Here is a 24,347-nt window from a genome sequence, read left to right on the forward strand (position 1 = left end):
TCCTGTAATTCTAAACATTTTGAGCAGGCAAATCGAACGCTCTACACCTTACTGTGACATGTTATTGAAAACGACCTATTACCCCAAATTAATTCAAGATCAGCATCGACATTCCTATTCTCAGCTACTTGTCATTCCCCCAAGTTTCTTCGCTTGTAGTGAATGCTTCTCAGAAAGAGTTTCATTTCCATGACCTGGACAATCAGGCAGGTGGTAGGATTAATCTCTGATAAAACACATATAGTACCTAATCTAGATAAGATATCAATGTACTTCACAAACTGTTCACTTCAATCAGAGAAAGGCACTCAGCAGGAATTTCACTGGGTTATATTTGTACTGAAGGACAAAGGAAGGGAAACAATGTGATGTAAATAAGACAAGAGTTAAGAGTTAAGGTTACACCTCATAAACCATCCAGTTGAGAGACAGCAACAGCTACACCCCCATTATTAAAGACACCTCCTACACATAGTCAGGCACAAAATTATTGGCACCCTCGATAAAGATTGTGGAACGTCCCAGCTAAGGTTACACCTCACAATCCATCAACTTGTGAGACAGCAACAGCTAGGCCTACGCCTCATTATTCTTTACATCCCATATTCTACCTTTGGCATACACACACTATTTTCTATGCAATTCTGTATTATGTAAATTTTGCATTTGATCAGTTTTTCTGTAAACTGTAAGCAATAATGAATAAAATCAAAGTCACTCAAATGCAATAACTGAGGCAGTGGGATTCCTGAGATACCAGCACTAAAAGTGACACCAGTGCTCTTTATAAAGAGAGGGCACTACTCTGAGCACAGTATCTGTCAACACATCGTGATTGCGAAGGAAAGGATTGTTCAGGACATGTTGGATTTCTGCATTCTTCAGGTAACAAAATATAGCCACATTAATTACAAAATACCTTCCCTAATCAGATGGCTAATCATATATTCTTAATAACTTTCAATGAATTGGACAAGTATAAACAATATAGGCCTACACTACTCACAACAATAAAGCATTTTGGACATGTTATTTATTTACTTACACAATCTTTGTGACAGATACATCCCCAAAATGTTAGAGGGTATACTGTAATATCTGTACTGTGTCCACTCACAAAGTACATCTCTCTACTTGGTCAGACAAAGATAAAGCTGATCTGGAAATAAATAAATGAATACAATTCTTTGAATATAATTTCTTTATGACTTAGTTTATTGATGTTGAAATTAGTGAAACCGCACAAATTGCATTGACAAATTAGGATATTATTTAGCACAGATTTTGAATGAATAACCTGCACTTTGAAAAGTCTAAACATAATGTTAAACAAATAACATTGTAGCAGGTTCTGCGTGTATTTACCATATTATGAGGAATTGTGGACTTTCATGGGAGTGTTTGATTATTGGCTTTACTTGCAGACGTGACGTGAATCAGGTCCTATTATTAGCAGGCTCCTCTACAGCAAATAAAAATACTTCTCCACAGCAAGTAGGCTACTCAGAACAAGCTAGGCTGCTCTCGTTAGCCACTGGAGGTAAGGTGCCCTTATCTATACTCAATTGTTTTGAATATTTTAGGATTCTGACATCAGATTACATTTTTTCTCTCAGATTTTATAACATAAATGGAAATGTAGAAGCTGTTATTTTTCTGGCAATAATCAAAAGCAGTTAAATTGAAAATGCTGTGGTGCTTTGATACAGTACTAGGATGAAGCTGAATCTTAACTAGCACTTTAAACAATCCTAAAGGATAAAACCTGCAGCTCCACCACCAGTTGAGGTATGGGGCTGGGGAATTCATCAATTCCGTCAAATTCATTATTTTGACGGTTGTGTGTGTGCGCGCGTCTCCTATTGGCTTCACTTCAGTCTGAGCGGTCAATGTAATTATTACCACTGTAAAATTAGCCCAAACCTGGGCTACTTCCCTCCCATGCGTCACTGCAGAAATATCAAAGTGAATTCTCCCGAGTGGCGCAGCGGTCTAAGGCACTGCATCTCAGTGCTTGAGACGTCACTACAGACACCCTGGTTAGATTCCAGGCTGTATCACAACCGGCCGTGATTGGGAGTCCCATAGGGCAGCGCACAATTGGCCCGGGTTTGGCCGGTGTAGGCCGTCATTGTAAATAAGAATTTGTTCTTTCCTAACTTGCCTAGTAAAATAAAAATAATTTTTGTCTTGCCATATTGCTGTACCTTGCCATAACACTGGAGGGACTGTCAAAGCATGAAACAAGTGTCTCAGAAGAGCCCTGCTACCCTTTGAAACACATGACGTCTGTTACAACATAAAGGCCAACTGTTTTAGGTGTGTCAATGTCAATGGGAGGTTTATAATTATAAATGATGGACAACTAACCTAAGCAAGAGGTCATGGCTACATATCTTACTGTATAAAGACACCATACATGTTTTCATTTTGTGGGTCACATCAATGCACAAATATTAATGAGGACATGTAGGCTACTGAAACAGTTTTCTGCTTTATTAATATTTGGAATTTATTACATTACTGTACTGATCAACCAAATATTATTGCAGACGGTAAAATGTTTTATTTACCTGTAATTCAAAATGAGAAAAATAAAAAAATAAACAATTAGCTTACACTTCCGAGCTGACAAGGTAAAAATCTGTCGTTCTGCCCCTGAGCAAGGCATTAAACCCACTGTTCCCCGGGTGCCGAAGACGTGGATGTCAATTAAGGCAGTCCCCCGCACCTCTCTGATTCAGAGGGGTTGGGTTAAATGCAGAAGACACATTTCAGTTGGACAACTGACTAGGTTTCCCACTTTCCCTTTCTTGTTTCCCCCCCCCCCCCTACAGTAAGCTGAAAACTGTGTGACCTCCTGAGTACTTCCAATGTTGTCCACTTGGGGAAGGTAGAAAATAAGCTGTACCATTACCCACCTCTTTACTGGCTTCTCATGCCACTACTGGTAACTTATCAGAACTCATGCATTGTGTAAGCATTAAGATAGGGAAAGGGGTATACCCAGCCAGTTGTACAACTGAATGTCTTCAACTGATAACATTCACTATTTTGTATATTGAATTAAAAACACAAACGAGATAACATAAACATTGAAGTGAAAGCATGTAAAATCAAGGCTTTTTTTTCTCAATCTTTGAGACACAGACCATGAAACCCACTCATTCCCTATGAATACATAGGAATCCAACTAACCATGTTTGGGCAATCTGGTAATAGTGTATTAGTTCAACCTGGGAGAAATTATGAACATGACTTGGATCTAACGTACATTAAGCAGTAGACACCATTGTCATATCACATGCAGTAAACTACTCTATTATGCTTCAAGTATCTTAATTCCGTAGGATTAAAACACAATATAGTTTACACTTTATTCTAACTAAAAGCAAAACAATTAGCTATTTTAATTCAATTTTAAATAGTATTTTTAGGAAGTATATTACTTTTCGATGTATACAGTGCCTTCAGAAAGTATTCATACCCTTTGACCTATTTCACATTTTGTTGTGTTACAGCCTGAATTCAAAATGGATTCAATATTTTTTTTCTTCTCACCCATCTACACAGAATACCCCATAATGACTAAGTGAAAACATGTGTTTAGAAATGTTTGCAAATGTATTGAAAATGAAAAATAGAACTATCACCCTTGAGTCAATACTTTGTAGAAGCACCTTTGGCGCCATTTACAGCTTTGAGACATCTTTGGTATGTGTGTATCAGCTTTGCACATCTGGATCGCAGATTTTCTCAAGCTCTGTTAAGTTAGATGGGGAGTGGCGGTAAAAAGCAATCTTCAAGTCTTTCCACAGATTTTCTATGGAATTCAAGTCTGGGCTTTGGCTGGGCCACTCAAGGACTTTCTTGTTCTGAAGCCATTCCGGCATTGCTTTGACTGTATGCTTGGAGTCATTGTCCTGTTGGAACGTAAATCTTCGCCCCCAGTCTAAAGTCGTTTGCCCTCTGAAGCAGGTTCTCATTAAGGATTTTCCTGTTTTTGGCACCATTCATTGGCCCCTTTATCCATACCAATCTCTCAGTCCCTGCTGCTGAAAATAATCCCCATTGCATGATGCTGCCACCTCCATGCTTCACGGTAGGTGTGGTGTTAGACGGGTGACGAGATGTGCCTGGTTTTCTCCAGACATATTTGGTATTTTGTTAGGATCCCAATTAGCTGTTGCAAAAGCAGCAGCTCCTCTTCCTGGGGTCCACACAAAACATGAAACATGACATAATACAGAACATTAATAGACAAGAACAGCTCAATTACAGAAGTACAGTACATTTGGAAAGTATTCAGACCCCTTCCCTTTTCCCACATTTCGTTATGTTACAGCCTTATTCTAAAATGGATTAAAAAAATAATTCTCATCAATCTACACACAGTATCCCATAATGACAATGCTAGAACAGGTTTTTAGAAATGTTTGCAAATGTATTAAAAATAAAAACAGAAATATATCATTTACATAAGTATTCAGACCTTTTGCTATGAGACTCAAAATTGAGCTAAGGTGCGTCCTGTCTCCATTGATCATCCTTGAGATGTTACTACGAATTGATTGGACATGGCTTGGAAAGGCACACACCTGTTTATATAAGGTCCCACAGTTAACAGTGCATGTCAAAGCAAAAACCAGGCAATGAGGTCGAAGGAATTGTCCGTAGAGCTCCGATACAGGATGGTGTCGAAGCACAGATCTGGGGAAGGGTACCAAACATTTTTGCAGCATTGAAAGTCCCCAAGTAATTTTGAAATCCGTAAAGTGAGTGTGGAAGAGGTGAACAAATGATTGTTGTCTATCAACAACGACAAGCCACCGGGGTCTGACAACTTGGATGGAAAATGACTAAGAATAATAGCGGATGATATTGCCACTCATATTTGCAATATTTTCAATTTAAGCCTACTAGAAAGTGTGTGTCCCAGGCCTGGAGGGAAGCAAAAGTAATTCTGCTACCTAAGAATATCTAGATGAGGAATTCCTATGTAAGAATGCTGTTCATTGACTATAGCTCAGCATTCAACACCATAGTACCCTCCAAGCTCATCATTAAGCTCTGGGCCCTGGGTCTAAACCCCGCCCTGTGCAACTGGGTCCTAGGCTTCCTGACGGGCCACCCCAGGTGGTGAAGGTAGGAAACAACACCTCCACTTCGCTAATCGTCAACACAGGGGCCCCACAAGGGTGTGTGCTCAGCCCCTTCCTGTACTCCCTGTTCATCCATGACTGCGTGGCCACGCACACCTCCAACGCAATCATCAAGTTTGCAGATGACACAACAGTAGTAGGCCTGATTACCAACAATGACAAGACAGCCTACAGGGATGCGGTCAGGGTCCTGGGAGAGTGGTGCCAGGAAAATAACCTCTCACTCAACAAAACAAAGGAGCTGATCACGGACTTCAGGAAACAGCAGAGGGAGCACGTCCCTATCCACATCGACGGGACCGCAGTGGAGAAGGTGCAAAGCTTCAAGTTCCTCAGCGTACACATCGCTGAAGCGCCTCTTCAACCTCAGGAGGCTGAAGAAATTTGGCTTGGCCCCTAAAACCCTCACAAACTTTTACAGATGCACAATTGAGAGCATCCTGTCAGGCTGTATCACCGCCTGGTACGGCAACTGCACTGCCTGCAACCGCAGGGCTCTCCAGAGGGTGGTGCGGTCTACCCAACTTATCACCGGGGTAAACTACCTGCCCTCCAGGACACCTACAGCACCCGATGTCACAGGAAGGTCAAAAAGATCATCAAGGACATCAACCACCCGAGCCACGGCCTGTTCACCCTGCTATCATCCAGAAGATGAGGTCAGTACAGGTGCATCAAAGCTGGGACCGAGAGACTGAAAACCAGCTTCTGTCTCAAGGCCATAAGACTGTTAAATAGCCATCACTAGCCGGTTACCACCCGGTTACGCAACCCTGCACCTTAGAGGCTGCTGCCCTATATACATAGACTTGGAAACACTGGCCACTTTAATAATGGAACACGAGTCACTTTAATAATGTTAAAATACTGTTTACATACTACTTTACTCATCTCATATGTATATACTGTATTCTATTCCACTGTATTTTAGTCAGTGCCAAAATCGAGCACACTGCCATGCAGTCTCCAAAGACAAACATTGGCAGAATGGCCTTACTGAAGAGCTCAGTGCTTTCAACATGGCACCATCATAGGATGCCACCTTTTCAGCAAGTCAGTTCGTCAAATTTCTGCCCTGCTAGAGCTGCCCCAGTAAGTGCGGTTATTGTGAAGTGGAAACGTCTAGGAGCAACAACGGCTCAGCTGCGACGTGGTAGGCCACACAAGCTCACAGAATGGGAGCGCCGAGTGCTTGAAGCGCGTGGCGTGTAAAATATTGTCTGTTCTCGGTTGCAACATTCACTACCGAGTTCCAAACTGTTTCTGGAAGCAACGTCAGCACAAGAACTGTTCGTCGGGAACTTAATGAAATAGGTTTCCATGGCCGAGCAGCCGCACACAAGCCTAAGATCACCATGTGATTCGCCAAGCGTCAGCTGTAGTGGTGTAAAGCTAGCCGCCATTGGACTCTGGAGAAGTGGAAACACATTCTGTGGAGTGATGAATCACGCTTCACCATCTGGCTGTCCGACGGACAAATCTGGGTTTGGCGGATGCCAGGTGAATGCTACCTGCCCCAATGCATAGTGCCAACTGAAACATTTGGTGGAGGAGGAATAATGGTCTGGGGATGTTTTCATGGTTCGGGCTAAGCCCCTTAGTTCCAGTGAAGGGAAATCTTAACTCTACAGCATACATTCTAGACGATTCTGTGCTTCCAAATTTGTGGCAACAGTTTGGGGAAGGACCTTTCCTGTTTCTGCAGAAAGCGAGGTCCATACAGAAATGCTTTGTCGAGATCGGTGTGGAAGAACTTGACTGGCCTGCACAGAGCCCTGACGTCAACCCCATCAAACACCTTTGGGATGAATTGGAACGCTGACTGCAAGCCAGGCCTAATCGCCCAACATCAGTGCACGACCTCACTAATGCTCGTGGCTGAATGGAAGCAAGTCCACGCAGCAATGTTTCAACGTCTAGTCGAAAGCCTTCCCAGAAGAGTGGAGGCTGTTTTAGCAGCAAAGGGGGGACCAACTCCGTATTAATGGCCATGATTTTGGAATGAGATGTTCAATGAGCAGGTGTCCACATACACTACATTGCCAAAAGTATCTTCATATGATATCTGAGGAATGATCAATGCTTCTGGAAAGCAATAGTGCATGCTGAATAGTACCTCAATATATTCTGTTTGTTTTTCAATCTGGTGAAAGTCTCAGTGAGATAAAAATGCTTAGCCAATACATTATTTTGTTGGAACTCATTTTAAGAGCCCACACAGCACCCTGGTGTGGATTGGAGGCTACCCCTGCATCACTACGCTAGCCAACTACACATCCTCTCCCTTTTCACTCACCCTCAGGGATCCCACGTGCCTTGGTTAGGAAAGAGATCTCAGCCAGTTGTCATTCTATGGAGACAAAGGATAACAGGAGAATAGTTTAAGGTGAGTCCATGTGTTCAAGTACATCAAGCAAGGCTCAAATAACTCCAAAAAGGGATAGTTCACCCAAATTACAAATGTACATATTGGTTTCCTAATATCAGGGGTATTTACTTGCATTTTGGGCCAGAAATGCATTTTGAGACAATGGCTAGTTAAACAAAACCAAAGCATGGTTTTACCTTGTCCATACACTGCTTGCCAGTTAAGGAAACCTAATTTGGGTGGACAATCCCTTTACCCCCTTCCATAAGTGTAAGTGAACATTTGATCAAGTGTATTAAGCAAGACTCAAATGCCCTCCACACACGCACACAAGACAGCTGGGAATGGGACCCTTAACAAATCATTGAGGGACACAGACTGGTATGTGCTAGGTGCAAGGTGTGAAGTTGTCAAAATGGCTTTTATGGTTTACAGAAGACGATACAGAGCACTCTTAGAAAAAGGTACACTCTTAGAAAAAAAGGGTTCCAAAGGGGTTCTTCGGCAGTCCCCATAGGATAACCATTTTTGGTTCCACATAGAACCCTCTGTGAAAACAGTTCCACATGAAACCCAAAAGGGTTCTACCTGGGGGAAAAAAGGTTACCCAAAGGGTTCTCATATGGGGCCAGTCGAATAATCATTTGAAGTTATAGATACCTTTTTTTCTAAAAGTGTATAAGTTCTTTTCCAGCTGTGTCAACCACTACATTATCCATTTGTAGACAGCTCCACACTTTCACTAATGTCTTACCACAGCCACCGTGTCTCAGTCACAATGTCTGTTGCACTTATCTGGGTAGATGAGGTCAGTCGAACCCCCCCCCCCCAAAAAAAATGATTTCCTTATCAAAAAGGTCAAATAGTTACTCACCATAATGTATTATTACATTACCCAGGAAGCAGTTACATACAGTTATATTACTTTATAAAATATGTTATCTATTGTCATATGGCCGGATAATGTTGACTTTGGCCCAATTTAAACTATTTGAATGTCCAGATTTATCTACGCTTGTAAGTTATTTAGCACGTCCCCACCTTTCTCCAGAGACAGAATGATCATCTATAATAATAAGTTAATATCAGTGTTGTAACCAAGATTGAGTTCATGTATACATTAATCAGAGGATGCTAATAAAGAGAAAAACTATATAAAAGGCTATTTAACAAGGTTTTAATGGGATATTGTCTTTTGAGGGTGAATGGTAATCTAGGGCTGGGCAATAAATCAATATCAATAATTATTGAGGTAATTACTTCACTCAATAATGGTATAAAAACGTTTAGATTCATTGTCGATATAGAATAATTAGGTACAGCAGTCCATTTCACCTCTGTGACGCAGCAGGAACGTGTGGAGAAGTGACAATATGCACGTGGAGAGGTATACGCCCACTAGAAACCACTTAGCACCTCGAGTGATGGAGTAGCCACCATTAACCATGAAAAAGTAGTGATGTAGGCAAAAACAGTGGCAGTGATAGCCATGGAGAAGGAGCAGCTTCCAACAAAGAAATGATTGATAAAAAGGGTTAAACTGTTTCAGTAATTTGGAAGTGGTTTGGCTTTTTGAAGTCCGACAAAGAGCAGAGCAATGTCCGGTGCAAATTGTGCCGTAGACAGGTGGCTACGAAGTCTGGTAATACAACAAACATTTTTCATCATCTGAAGCAAAATCACTCTTTGGAACATGCAGGAAGTTTGAGTTTGCGCCACGGTATTGATAAACGCCCCTCAAGCACCAGCCAATCTAGGGATGTTTGCCCGAAGCAGTCAACACTGACAGTGTTTATGCCCTACAAGCAAACATTGAAAAGACAAAGGCAACACAAATGCTATTATGCATTACATTGCTAAGGACATGCTACCAATTAGCAGTCGAAAGGGAAGGTTTCAATTTAAGTGACCTCAGGTACGTGCTCCCTGGCCGCAAACATGGAACAATTTTCCTTCCAAGTATAATTTTATGTGTAGCTCACATAATAATAATAAAAAAAAGTTACCTTTATTTAACTAGGCAAGTCAGTTAAGAACAACTTATTTACAATGACGGCCTATCGGGGAACAGTGGGTTAACTGCCTTGTTCAGGGGTAGAAAGACAAGATTTGTACCTTGACAGCTCGGGGATTTGATCTAGCAACCTTTCGGTTACTGGCCCAACGCTCTAACCACGGTTTGTTCAGGCATTCTTGAGTTTAAAGCAGACATGCACCTTTTAAACATGATTTGATTAATATCGTGATAATTATCGTTATCGAATGAAAAAATATATAGATATCGTGATAATTTATTTGCCATATCGCCTAGCCCTAACGGTATCTGTCATGGTGGAAGCAGAGGCGTAATCCACCCATTTTTACTATCAGGGGCCACTGATAGTAAATTTGACGTAATTATGTGTAAAATTAACAATATTTTCTATATTTCCTAGGGCATGGGCATCCCAGGGCATGGGCATTGGCATCCTAGGGCATCTCATAAGGTAAATGGAGTCTAACATGAGTTGCTTGAGGAAGGTGACAAGTGTTCTTTCATGTATGGCCAAGATGTATTTATGTGAGTCCTTTGCAAACAGGCCCCAGCTATTACAATGTCAGATGGTGAGGCCCAGACAGTCACGCACGTTGAAGTGCCTCATGGTCAGTTGAAGGAATCCAAGAACAATTTCACAGGTTTATCTTTGTCCTCAAGGATAAAAGGAAGGAACAATGACATGTAAACAAGATGGGAGGAGGACTACTTTTTTATGGCCCTCTCCATATAGGGCTGAACAACACTCTTTATAAAGAGGGATGAAGGCCTGGAGAAAGACAATGCACTGGACATCCTGAAGGTAGAAGAAGTCTGCAGAGGAAGATAAACATTAGAATACCTAACAACTATCATTGACACATCACTAGGCACAAATCAGAAAATACATAGCTGGTCAGATGACTGATGTTGGTCTGAAGTATTTGTCTATTTCATCCTCAGTAGAGATCTGTTCCACCAAACAAGGGGTGACCAACAACAGGTAAGAATCGTAAACTTCCACCCTAAGGTTGTAGTGTAGGCACACACTCTTGACAATGGCCCCAATTCAATCTATTCACTTAAATAAAAGAAAGAACACTACTAGACTTTGTTACGGGATAAACCGGATCACTCTAAGTTCCAATGTGGCAATTGTTTGCTTGCCGAGGATCATAGGCTTGAGGTGCCTTCCTTGATCACGCAGGTCGCAAACCTACGTAAGAAACTGGGGAAAACGCAGAGTGGAATGTTTACCTTTTCTACGCCGGTGGCTGGACGGCGTTTGCGGTTGTTGGATGCATCTCCGCCTTGTCGTTTGTCGTTATCGGACTGGCCGGTGTTGCCTGGAGCTTCCCCGTCTGATAGCAGAGTCGAAGGAGCACAGCAAGAGGAGCAAGACAATCAACGATGGTCGCATGTCACGAGCCGTGGAAGCCGAAGACAGTGGCCTCCCACAAAGCAGTCTACACTCCCAACGAGAGCGGATACAAACAACAAATCATTTCGCCGTCCTGGAGTCTAATTTTCCTGCGCCCTCGTCACTGGGGGTACCTGTGTCTGCGGCCGCAGTGCCTACTCCTACGACTTTGAAGTCAGCAACCTTCCGTCCCTGCCCAGGATCGAGCGGGGCTTCTCCATCTGTCGGAGGCCTGCACCAGGCGCAGGGAGCAACGGGCTCAAGTTATCCTGCCTCTCGCCCATCCATAAAGGGTTCTCCGAATCCTGTGAAGAGTGGGAGTGGGTGGATTTCCTCGTACTGCTCGCCAGCCGTGATTTTGGGCAGCTCCATGGTAAGAAATGTGACCATTCCTGGTGCAAAAACAATGTCCTATCCTAGAGCTTGAGTAAATTACATTACTAAGCTGCTCCCGAATGTACTATGTCGTTACATGGAAATCGATTGTATCGTAGTCCATGTGGGTTTTAATGATATTATGAAGGGCAGCTCTGAAGAGTTGAAACTGGATTTAAAGAGCTGATAGACACTAATAAAAGACCCATCATATCTGGCACTGTGCCCTCTCTGAATCGTGGCATTGAACGCTTTAGCAGGATTCTTTCTCTTCACGACTGGCTACGTGATTATTGCAGCACAATGGGTGTAACTTTTGTTGACAATTTTGATACCTTTTGGAAACAAAACACATTTTATACGGAGGATGGGATCCACCCAAATCATTTGGGTTCCTGGATCCTTTCACAGCATTATAAGGCTGTGTTGAGACAATGACTTATCAATGACCTGAGCCCAGCTCAGTTAATCCCTACCATTGTGACGCTGAATTGTCATGATGCTTCAGCAAATGTACATTATACCAGGGAAGTTGGTAGACACAACATAAGTAACCTAATTTATGTCCCTCTAATTGCCCTGAATGCCTCTGCTGATCCTACAGCTTTTGTATGCAGTAATGATGTGCCTATGAACCAGATTTATACTGTTAGCACCAAGGCGGTGTGCTCTGGTAGGAAGTCCACTGTGTGCAGCTCACCCTGCACTAACATAAATAACATGAACATATCTACCTCTGCATAGCTTCCCAGTAAAGCAATGAAAACCAGTAAGCATCCCAGTAGAAAAATTCTCAAAATAGCCCATGTTAACGCCTCTTAAGGATCTGACCCTTTTTCAATTCTCACCTAAGATGACATACCCAAATCTAACTGCCTGTAGCTCAGGAACTGAGGATATGCATATTCTTGATACCATTTGAAAGGAAACACTTTGAAGTTTGTGGAAATGTGAAATTAATGTAGGAGAATATAACACATTAGATCTGGTAAAAGATAATACAAAGAGCCATCATCTTTGAAATGCAAAAGAAAGGCCATAATGTATTATTCCAACCCAGGCGCAATATAGATTTTGGACACTAGATGGCAGCAGTGTATGTGCAACGTTTTAGACTGATCCAATGAACCATTGCATATCTGTTCAAAATGTTATATCAAGACTGCCCAAATGTGCCTAATTTTCAAGTTCATAATTGTGCACTCTCATCAAACAATAGCATTGTATTCTTTTACTGTAAATTGGACAGTGCAGTTAGATTAACAAGACATAACTTTCTGCTCATATCAGATATGTCTATGTCCTGGGATTTTTTTTTGTTACTTACAACCTCATGCTAATCAAAACCTACGTTAGCTCAACCGTCCCGCGGGGGGACACCGATCCCGTTGAGGTTAAGAAACAAGGTTCATGAAATCAATAATTTGCTAGTAACAGATGACATTCATATTATGACTATCTCTGAAACTCACTTAGATAATACCTTTGATAATACACTGGTAGCAATACAAGGTTATAACATTTACAGAAAATACAGAAATGCCAGGGGTGTTGTTGATATTGAGAACAACATTCCTGTAAAGCTTAGATCTGTAAAGATATGAAATATTGTTGAAGTAATATGGCTACAGGTTCATCTGCCTCACCTAAAGCACATTATGGTGGGAAGCTGCAACAGACCACCTAGTGCTAACAGTCAGTATCTGGATAACATGTGTGAAATGCTTGATAATGTATGTGATATCAACAGAGAGGTATATTTTCTGGGAGATTTAAATGTTGACTGGCTTTCATCAAGCTGCCGACTCAAGAAAAAGCTTCAAACTGTAATCAGTGCCTGCAACCTGGTTCAGGTTATCAGTCAACCGACCAGGGTAGTTAAAAGCAGTACAGGAATGAAATCATCAACATATTGATTTTATTTATCCTTTATTTAACTAGGCAAGTCAGTTAAGAACAAATTATTATTTACAATGACAGCCTACCGGGGAACAGTGGGTTAACTGTCTTGTTCAGGGGCAGAATGACAGATTTTTACCTTGTGAGCTCGGGGATTCGATCCAGCAACCTTTCAATTACTGGCCCAATGCTCTAACCACACGGCTACCTGCCGTGATCACATCTTTACTAATGCTGCAGAAATTAGCTTGAAAGCAGCATCCAGATCCATCAGATGTAGTGATCATAATATAGTAGCCATATCTAGGAAAAACAAAGTTCCAAAGGCTGGGCCTAATATAGTGCATAAGAGGTCATACAATACGTTTTGTAGTGATTCCTATGTTGTTGATGTAAAGAATATTTGTTGGTCTGTGGTGTGTAATGAGGCGCAAACAGATGCTGCACCTGACACATTTATGAAATTGCTTATTGCAGTTACTAATAAGCATGCACCTATTAAGAAAATAACTGTAAAAAACGGTTAAATCCCCGTGGATTGATGAGGAATTGAAAAATTGTATGGTTGAGAGGGATGAGGATAAAGGAATGGCAAATAAGTCTGGCTGCACAACAGATTGGCTAACGTATCGCAAATTGAGAAATCATGTGACTAAACTGAATAAAAAGAAGAATAAACTACACTATGAAACAAAGCTAAATTACATAAACAATGATAGTAAAAAAACTTGAGCACCTTAAATTACATTTTTGGAAAAAAGCTAACTCATTGAATTAGATGGCTCATTCATCCCAAAACCCACTGATATTGCCAACTACTTTAATGATTTTTTCATTGGCAAGATTAGCAAACTTAGGCATGACATGTCAGCAGCTGACACTACACATCCAAGTATATCTGACCAAATTATGAAAGACAAGCATTGTAATTTTGAATTCCGTAAAGTGAGTGTGGAAGAGGTGAAATAATTATTGTTGTCTATCAACAACGACAAGCCAACGGGGTCTGACAACTTGGATGGAAAATGACTAAGAATAATAGTGGATGATATTGCCACTCCTATTTGCCGTATTTTCAATTTAAGCCTACTAGAAAGTGTGTGCCCCAGGCCTGGAGGGAAGCAAAAGTAATTCCGCTACCTAAGAATAGTAAAGGCCCCTTTACTGGCTCAAATAGCCAACCAACCAGCCTGTTACCAACGCTTAGTAAACTTTGGGAAAAAATTGCGTTTGAGCAGATACAATGCTATTTTACAGTAAACAAATTGACAAGACTTTCAGTATGCCTATAGGGAAGGACATTCAACAAGCACAGAACTTACACAAATGACTGATGATTGGATGAGAGACATTTATGATAAAAAATATTGTGGGGGCTGTTTTGTTAGACTTCAGTGCCGCTTTCTATATTATTGATCATAGTCTGCTACAGGAAAAACGTATGTGTTATGGCTTTAACCCCCTGCTATATTGTGGATAAAGAGTTACCTGTCTAACAGAACAGAGGGTGTTCTTTAACGGAAGCCTTTCCAACATAATCCAGGTAGAATCAGGAATTCCCCAGGGAAGCTGTCTAGGCCCCTAACTTTTTTCAATCTTTACTAACGACATGCCACTGGCTTTGAGTAAAGCCAGTGCGTCTATGTATGCGAGGACTAAACACAGTACACGTCAGCTACTACAGCGACTGGAATGACTGAAACACTTAACAAAGAGCTGCAGTTAGTTTCAGAGTGGGTGGCAAGGAATAAATTAGTCCTAAATATTTCTAAAACTAAAAGCATTGTATTTGAGACAAATTATTAACTAAATCCTAAACCTCAACTAAATATTGTAATAAATTATGTGGAAATTGAGCAAGTAGAGGTGACTAAACTGCCTGGAGTAACCCTGGATTGTAAACTGCCATGCTCAAAACATATTGATACAACAGTAGCTAAGATGGGGAGAAGTCTGTCCATAATAAAGCACTGTTTTACCTTCTTAACAGCACTATCAACAAGGCAGGTCTGGTCAGCTGCCACAAAAAGGGACTGTAAAGCGTCTGTGTGTAGCTGGTGAGATGAGTCAGGCGCAGGACAGCAGATAAGAGTAAAGAAAGCAATTTTACTCAAAATATATCACAATACACGTCGTAAATACAAGGCCACACAATACGGACCGCAATACAATAAACAATTACTCAAAACAAACATGGGGGAACAGAGGGTTAAATAATGAACAAGTAATTGGGGGGTTGAAACCAGGTGTGTAAGACAAAGACAACACAAATGGAAAATGAAAAGTGGATTGGCGATGGCTAGAAGGCCGGTGACGTCGACCGCCGCGTGAACAAGGAGAGGGACCGACTTCGGCTGAAGTCGTGACAGGGACTTATAAAAACCCTTATTCAGAATAAAAATATTCCAAAATATGCATCTTGTTTGCAATAAAGGCACTAAAGTAAAACTGCAAAGAAATGTGGCAAAGAAATTAACTTTATGTCCTGAATACAAAATGTTATATTTGGGGCAAATCCAACACAACACACCTAAAACAAAAGGTCGAATATACACGAGTTGCTTACCAAGACGACATTGAATGTTCCCGAGTTGCCTAGTTACAGTTTTGACTTAAATCGGCTTATAAATCTACGACAAGACTTAAAAATGACTGTCTAGCAATGATCAACAACCAACTTGCCAGAGCTTAAAGAAATGTAAAAAGAATAATGCAAATATTATACAATCCAGGTGTGCAAAGCTCTTAGACTTACCCAGAAAGACTCACAGCTGTAATAACTGTCAAAGGTGATTCTAACATGTATTGACTCAGGTGTGAATACTTATGTAAATTAGATATACAAATGTTCACTTTGTCATTATGGGGTATTCTGTGTAGATGAGTGAGAGAAAAAAAAATATTTAATCAATTTTGAATTCAGGCTGTAAAACAACAAAATGTGGAATAAGTCAAGGAGTATGAATACTTTCTGAAGGCACTGTATAATGAGTTATGCACTTTTCCTTTTACTGATATTAAAAATGAAACAAAACATTTGTTGATTGAATTGATAATATCATTTAAAGTAACAGGTTGCTCAAGCTGGAGACAACATAAACTGTGGAAACATAATTTACTTTTCTTTAAGAATGTTACTGTGAAGGAGATTGACTGCCACCCCCAGAACCCGCTCTAGTTTGATAATGGCAATGTTCACCTTCCTGCACGAGCCCGCTGAGCTGTTTAACGTCAGAGAAATCTACTGTATGCAGCCTGGATGATCTACGTAAGTAATGACCTGCCTGCTGAAATCTCAATTAAATCAAACATTGATTGGAAAACCTTTCATCATATAACTCAGTGGTTCCTAACCCAGGGGTGCTAAATTACTAAAATGTAAATGTGGCCCCCACAGGGGGGCACCAAAGTTTCCTGGGGGGTCGCAGGGCCTTACTTGATTTGAGGGGTAACCCCCCCCCCCCCCCCCCCGCGCAACCCTGCTGCACATGGGGATATCTTCAGTTGGTCTTAAAGTGGAAATATGTAACTTTTTCCCCGACCTGACCAAATTCACATTTGTTATAGATCTATCATTCTGCTTGAAAGTCTAAGAAGCAGTAGATCAGTTCTATGTAAGCTATTTCTATGCTTCCCGTTCTTAAGTTTTGTTTTTTGGTCTTTTGCTTTCGGTTTTGTACAAGTACTTCAAACAGCTGAAACAACAATATTTTTTGTTATGGAAAATATATTTCACAGCGGTTTAGATGGTACAATGATTTTGTACACTATTTTGTCACATAAACTGAAATTAGGCAAACTATTAGAATTATAGCAACCAGGAAATGGCGGAGCGATTTCTGCATAGTGCAACTTAAAAAATATGGGTCCCTGGGGGAAAAAGGGACCCCTGATTAACTGATGTATCTGTAACCTACGAAATGTTGTATTTGCTAGAGATGAAATCATTAATATTTTTTCAAGCCAATTCCAATTTGGGAAAGTTTTGCAAGATTCAGTATGACCTGGATGAGGCAGAGGAGAAGGCTGATTTTGCTGAGACTCAGGTCAACAATATGAGAGCCAAGAGTCATGTTACAGGTTCCAAGGTCAGTAGGTGCTGTTTCAATTTTCTATTAAAGCTGCAATATGTAACCTTTTGGGCAACCCCCCCAAAAATCACATAGAAATGTGGATTATAGATCTGTCATTCTCATTGAAAGCAAGTCTAAGAAGCAGTAGATTGGTTCTAGGTGCGCTATTTAGATGCTTCCCGTTCTTAAGTTTCTTTTTTGTGTTTTTTACTTTTGGTTTTGTACACCAGCTTCAAACAGCTGAAAATATAAAAATGTCATTATGGAAAAGATATTTCAGCTGTTTTGATGGTACAATGATTCTGGTACAGTGCTTGTTTTTCATTTTTCATAATAGGTGAACTGTTAGAATTATAGCAACCAGGAAATGGTGGCGCGATTTCTGCATAGTGCATCTTTAATTATAATTTGCAGGTTACCCCATGTAATGTATGGCTGAAGCCTTAACGTTGAATACTTATAAGGCATATGACATCCAATAGCCATAATATCATTAATATTTATATTCATATTAAATAATTCTCTGGCATCTTTTGTGTCCTAAAACTGTACAAGACAGGATATGTCCTAGGGGAAACACTGTTATATACGAAACAAAGACCACACTAAGAATATGAGGTAGGGAGAATCTGTATTCTTGTCATCAACAACGTTAAAGGTGACCAAATATGTATCTATACATTGTCTTGAAAACTCTTGTAGCCTTTTCTGTGTCATTACAATTTAGTCTCCATATCTGCATTATCCTAGATGTACATAGATTTTAGACCACTGTATTCGAACAAGGCTGTCTTGTTGACAGCCTTGAATACAGACGACAACATACTTCTATGAAGATATTCATGGCTGGCTGAACATATGCCATCAATGTTGGCTGAACGTATGCCATCAATGGGGCAGCAGGGTAACCTAGTGGTTGGAGCGTTGGACATGTAACTGAAAGGTTGCAAGTTCATATCCCCGAGCTGACAAGGTACAAATCTATTGTTCTGCTCCTGAACAGGCAGTTAACCCACTGTTCCTAGGCCGTCATTGAAAATAAGAATTTGTTCTTAACTTACTTGCCTAGTTAAATAAAGGTAAAATAAAAAATGCTGGCTGAACGTATGCCATCAATGCTGGCTGAACATCATGGCTGACTGAACTTTTGCAATAGGGCTACACGAGTGGGGTGTTTTGACCTTAATATTTCAGTGTTAAATGTATATGAACAGTATTACATTGTCTAACGTTAATTAGACTTTTTAAATATTCTATTTTAACTGTGATTTTGTGCAAATACGAGCTTACTACCACTGAGTATTGCCAGAGACCTCATGATATGATATTATCACAATACTTAGGTGCCGATATGATATGTATTGCAATTCTCATGATTCTATATGTGATTTTATTGCGATTTAATGTTCCAAACATATTTCTCACTATATAGTATGTCTGCTGCAGAGAGACAAGACAGAGCATGTCAAATTTCTGGGGGATCAGTCATGGAAATAAAAGTGCTGAAAACACATTGGCTCACTATTTAAAAAGAAAATTGAGGCCAAGCTTTAGGATGAAAAATACAGGAGTTTTGGCGCAGGTACAGCCGACTAGCGCTAGGTAATGCTACGTAGACTTTTAAAAACATATTTTTTTTAATCGATACTTGGGAGTCAAATATCAATACAATATGGTTAAAAAAATGATATTGTGACATGGAACTGTATTGATTTTTGCCCCCATCACTAGAGTTTAGCTAAAATAAAGAAAATTGTTATGAGGATAAACTTCACATCTGCCGTTACATCACCCATTATGTTATCCTGCCCAGATGGCTCTGTGTTTCCTATGGAAAGACAATACTATCCTGAGAGTAAATTGAAGGTGACCTACAAGTGTATCCTCATGAAATATTTTCATATTGTAAATTCATTTGGTACATTACAATTAGGTCTTGTACAATACATGCATTTTTATTACAGCCATGGCTATAGTCAGTTCTGGTCTTTGAAGGCCCAAACCCTACAACACGACAGGTTCCAGAGTATAGTGTTAACTTCACTTAAAGACCTTTCAGGTCAACTAATCCCGTGGTCTAAGACACTGCATCTCAGTGCTAGAGGCGTCACTACAGACACCCTGGTTCGAATCCAAGCTGTATCACAACCGGCTGTGATTGGGAGTCCCATAGGGCGGCTCACAATTGGTCCAGCGTCGTCCGGGTTTGGCCGGTGTAGGCCATCATTGTAAATAAGAATTTGTTCTTAACTGACTTGCCTAGTTAAATACAAAATAATATATATATATATTTTTTTAAATGATAATGGATGCATACAGTATATCAAACAGAATAATTATTGATATAGGAAAGTCTTACAGCAAATATAAATGAGCAAAGTAGTGCAACAGCTTGAACAGAGAAAAACCTACAAATTATATGGAGAAATGCATGGATAAAGTAAGAAAATGAAAAGTAATTGTCACGTTCGTCGTAAGGATTAGACAAAAACGCAGCGGGAATGTGAATACTCATCTTCTTTTCTTATTAAAGAAACAAAACAAAACACTTGAACAAAACAACGACGAGAAAACAGTCCTGTGAGGCACACAGCTACACTTGGAACAACTACCCACAAAAACCCATGGAAAAACACCTTCAATTAGAGGCAACGACGAACAGCTGCTTCAATTGAAGGTCAACCAATAAACTAAACATAGAAAGAGAAAAACTAGAACGAACATAGAAATATACTAACATAGAACATAAACCAAAAAACCCTGAAACACATAAAACAAACACCCCCTGCCACGTCCTGACCAAACTACAATAACAAATAACCCCTTTACTGGTCAGGACGTGACAGTAATACAATAAAAAAAAATCTAAACAAGGGCAATTGTTTTACATAGGCAACTTAGAGGCCTACCCATTAAAAACTGTTAACGGTACCTGAACTGTATTCGGTTACAAAAAGTACATTTATAAGGGTCCATGGCATGTAGACAAAAATCTGATAGAATATTTAGAAATGAGATGATGTACAGATGTAGAGGGGAGAAGGAACTTGAAATGAGCTGATGTACAGATGAAGAAGAAACTTGAAATGAGCTGATGTACAGATGTAGAGGGGAGAAGGAACTTGAAATGAGCTGATGTACAGATGAAGAAGAAACTTGAAATGAGCTGATGTACAGATGTAGAGGGAAGAAGGAACTTGAAATGAGCTGATGTACAGATGAAGAAGAAACTTGAAATGAGCTGATGTACAGATGTAGAGGGAAGAAGGAACTTGAAATGAGCTGATGTACAGATGAAGAAGAAACTTGAAATGAGCTGATGTATAGATGTAGAGGGGAGAAGGAACTTGAAAGCAAAATGAATTAGCTGAAAGAGATGAAAAGTGAAATGAAGATCAAATTGAGGAAAAAACAAAGTTTATCACACAAATCAGCAGGTTTAAAAGTTACCCTCCGTCCCAATGGGAATTCAATAAATATCTAACGTTCTACGGTAAATTCTATAAAAATCTTCAAAACTAGCTTGCAACGATAGATGGAAATAAAACTAGCAATTGTGCTTGCTGCCGCAGCGTGACGTGAGCAGAAAAGGTAACTTGTTAACCAGCGCATCTGTACGTTCATGGTATCAAAAGACAGAAATTAAAGACATAACAAATCTAATTAGGAGTAAATAAAACAATAGACACTAATAGTGTACAATAAAATGCTACCGTTAACTTCTTACCATCTCTTGTGTGTGGCCATGTTTGGTGTCCCTGACAGGAGGTCTCCCAATGCAAGAGGCTGGACCTGCATCTGTGAGTCACATGGAGGAGATTGATGATGGATACAAATAAGGTTAATACCACATGTAACTGCCTGAGTCTAAACAGGACACTTATGTTATCCTGCTAATTGTTAGTAAGCCATACTGTAGTACAACTCTTTAAAACAGCCAGCAACTCCAAAGGGAGTTTTCAGTTACCCCACAAATAAAAAACTAAGTGTGACAAAATTCGGCAAAACTGTCTAATATTCAATATCTGCGGGGTGACAGAGTAAACAATTTGCCAGTCAATGAACACATGTAGATAGCTACTTTACTGTACAAGGAGGTCCACCATTGTATTGGGTTTACACAGAAATGCAAGTGACAAACAACCTTTCTTGCAACCTTCACTTTAAACTCAGCTTTCAAAATCATTCTAAAGCCAACAATCAGTCACATTTATAGTGCAACACATATCGATGACATTTTTTTCTGTTAAAGCATCTACAGTATGGGAATAGCACAAGCCCAATAGCATCAGAGCGTTAACAGCAATGCAAGGACAAAGACAAACACTGAGATATGACTTGCGTGAGTTTTCAACGACCTTTGTGTCACAACAGATGCATGGACATCCTAAAGATAGTGCAGTCCTTGAAATGCAAAGGAGAATCAAGTTACACAGCAGAACAGTGGTAAGGTGTCCAGCCATCATTCCTTCTATCTGACAGACAGAACACAGTGTTGATAACACGAGAAGACTGGACAGCTGAGAATGAGGACGTATAAAGAAAGGTTGAGCCTAGAATAGACTGCTCAAGTATTGAGACTAAGTAAGGAGCTTGATGAGAGAGAGTGTGGTCCTTTGTAGCTCAGTTGGTAGAGCATGGCACTTGCAACACCAGAATGGGTGATTAGATTCCTGAGAGCATAAGCACGTTGAGTCGCTGTAGATAAAAGCGTCTGTTAAATTGCATATATTTTATATTATAAACCAGGTAGTCTGGGTCCTAGATGCTGAAGGCCATGGTATATTAGACATTGTAAACTGGGTGGTTCGAGCCCTGAATGCTGACTGGCTGACAGGTGTGGTATATCAGAACGTATACTACATGTATGACAAAACATTTCTTTTTACTGCTTTTAGTGCTGATTACGTTGGTAACCAGTTTATAATAGCCATAAGGACCTTGTAGTATATGGCCAATATATCACGGCACTGCGTAAGAACAGCCCTTAGCTGTGGTATATTATCCATATACTACACACCCCTGGGCCTTCTTGCTTAAATATACCACGTGTATGACACAAAATTACTTGTTTACTGTTCTAATTATGTTGGTAACCAGTTAATAATAGCAATAAGACACCTCGGGGGTTTGTGGTATATGGCCAATATACCCCACCTCCTTGGGCCTTACTGCTTAATTCAAACATTTGAGGGTTGTGGGTCATGGTCGATTTTATAGGCTTGACATGTATTAGCTGATGGATTGCAGGGTGTTACATTATCCTCATGGCAAAGAATAGTGATAGTCTTGGCTTACAATACGATGCTTCTTTTGAAATCCATCTTCGAGAGAGCGAGAGAACATCATTTGTTTTTAACCATCTACTGATATTGTTTTAGGGTAAAAACTCACTGTTTTGTCATACTGATTGTCATACTGATTATGTGTTCCCTCCTGTAGTGACAGGAATTAATTTCCCGACAGCTGGGAATTGGACACCTAACGGTGTCATTGAGGAGTAGCATGTGGAAGTAAAGTAAGGAACCTCAAGGCTGAATGCCCAAGGTGTGAAATTGTAGGAGTCAAAGGTGCTCCTCTATGTGCTCCTGTAGAGGTCTAAGGAGGGAAACTCTCTCTGTTGATGACAACCACTTATACAGTATTATCACTTCATAGACAACTTGTAGACAGCTTCACACTAATGCACTCACAGCCATCTTGACCTTTAACAGCATGTTACTACAAATGTAAGACCTTATTATGCCCCTTGGGTCAGCACCTTACATACTACTCTACACAGACGTTTCTAACCTGATTAGCCAGCACCTTACACTAGTTATTTAAAACATTTTACATTTTGAGTCTCCCTTGTTAAAACTAGCATGAGTTTCTTGAAAGTGGCATGTACATCTAACTGCCAAAATAAAGGAAACACTTGAGTAAATGAGGGATACAAAGTATATTGAAAGCAGGTGCTTCCACATAGGTGTGTTTCCTAAGTTAGTTAAGCAATTAAAACCTTATCATGCTTAGGGTCATGTATAAAAATGCCCAGTTTCCCATTCTTTTGACTACCATGGCTAGAAGAAAACATGTAAGTGACTTTGAAAGAGGGGTCTCAAAGGAGCATAGGGGGTTTAAAGGTTCTGTGTGTCTCAGTCACCAGATCTCAACCCAAATGAACACTTATGTGAGATTCTGGAGCAGCGCCTGAGACAGAGTTTATCACTACCGTCAACTAAACACCAAATGATGTAATTTGTCCTGGAAGAAATGGTGTCACATCCCTCCAATAGTGTTCCAGAGACTTGTAGAATCTATGTTCTGGCAGGTTGTTGTGGCCCAATGCCCCTATTAGGACACTTTATGTTGGCCTTTCCTTTATTTAGGCAGTTTACATTTTATCAGACGCTCTTATCCAGAATGACTCAGAGTAGTGAGTGCATACATTTTCATACTTTGCTCCATTTGTGGCTTAAACTAATTGAATTATGGGCTCTTCATAAACTGTACACCCAAAGAACAATTTCACAGGGTTATTTTTGTCATCAAGGACAAAGGGAAAGAAACTATGTCACGTCAACAAGATGAGGTCTAGTTTGATACTTCAGTAGCTGTTACAATGCATAGAAGAGTGACCTTGTCTTGGCGAACAAAAGACAGCTGCACTTGTCATAAGAACCCTATTGTGAGTTTACGCACTGCAGCAACACTTTCTCGTGTCCCCCCCAAGTGTTCACAATGAGCAAAGTATAACGGGGTATTTCTTAACAAAAAACGGACATACATTACTTATGGTTTCAACGTTTCAAACTGTTTTTGGAACGAACTTACTTTGTGTCATTGCATGTTAAAATATATAATTGGATTAATTCCCATTGGTCAAATATACATGCTTGGCATTTTTAGATGACTACAGTGCCTGAGACTGCCCTATGATCAAGTGGGCTTTCAATGCAGCCAATTTCTCCCCTCCTCTGTCCACCCTGGAATAGCCTGTTGTTAGAACGAGCCTGATAGGTCAAAAGAGGTATACACCTCTAGCCCCAAATAC

The 24,347-nt window shown here is 40.2% G+C and overlaps 1 long non-coding RNA gene across 2 annotated transcripts; it reads right to left on the minus strand.

Annotated features, from left to right (window-relative positions):
* Nucleotides 1-1,251: 1,251 nt before the first annotated feature.
* On the minus strand, nt 1,252-24,297 carry LOC106579612 (uncharacterized). 2 transcript variants are annotated; one of them, XR_006760808.2, is made up of 4 exons: nt 21,670-24,297; nt 21,039-21,109; nt 7,459-7,512; nt 1,252-4,210 (listed from the first exon to the last, which is right to left on the minus strand). It is a non-coding gene; the product is annotated as an uncharacterized LOC106579612 (long non-coding RNA). The 2 variants fall into 2 exon arrangements; XR_006760807.2 differs by lacking the exon at nt 21,670-24,297 and having other exon boundaries at nt 21,039-21,663.
* Nucleotides 24,298-24,347: the final 50 nt, after the last annotated feature.

The sequence above is a fragment of the Salmo salar genome, chromosome 19, assembly GCF_965601325.2.
Source record: "Salmo salar chromosome 19, fSalSal1, whole genome shotgun sequence".
NCBI classification, from domain to species: Eukaryota; Metazoa; Chordata; class Actinopteri; order Salmoniformes; family Salmonidae; genus Salmo; species Salmo salar.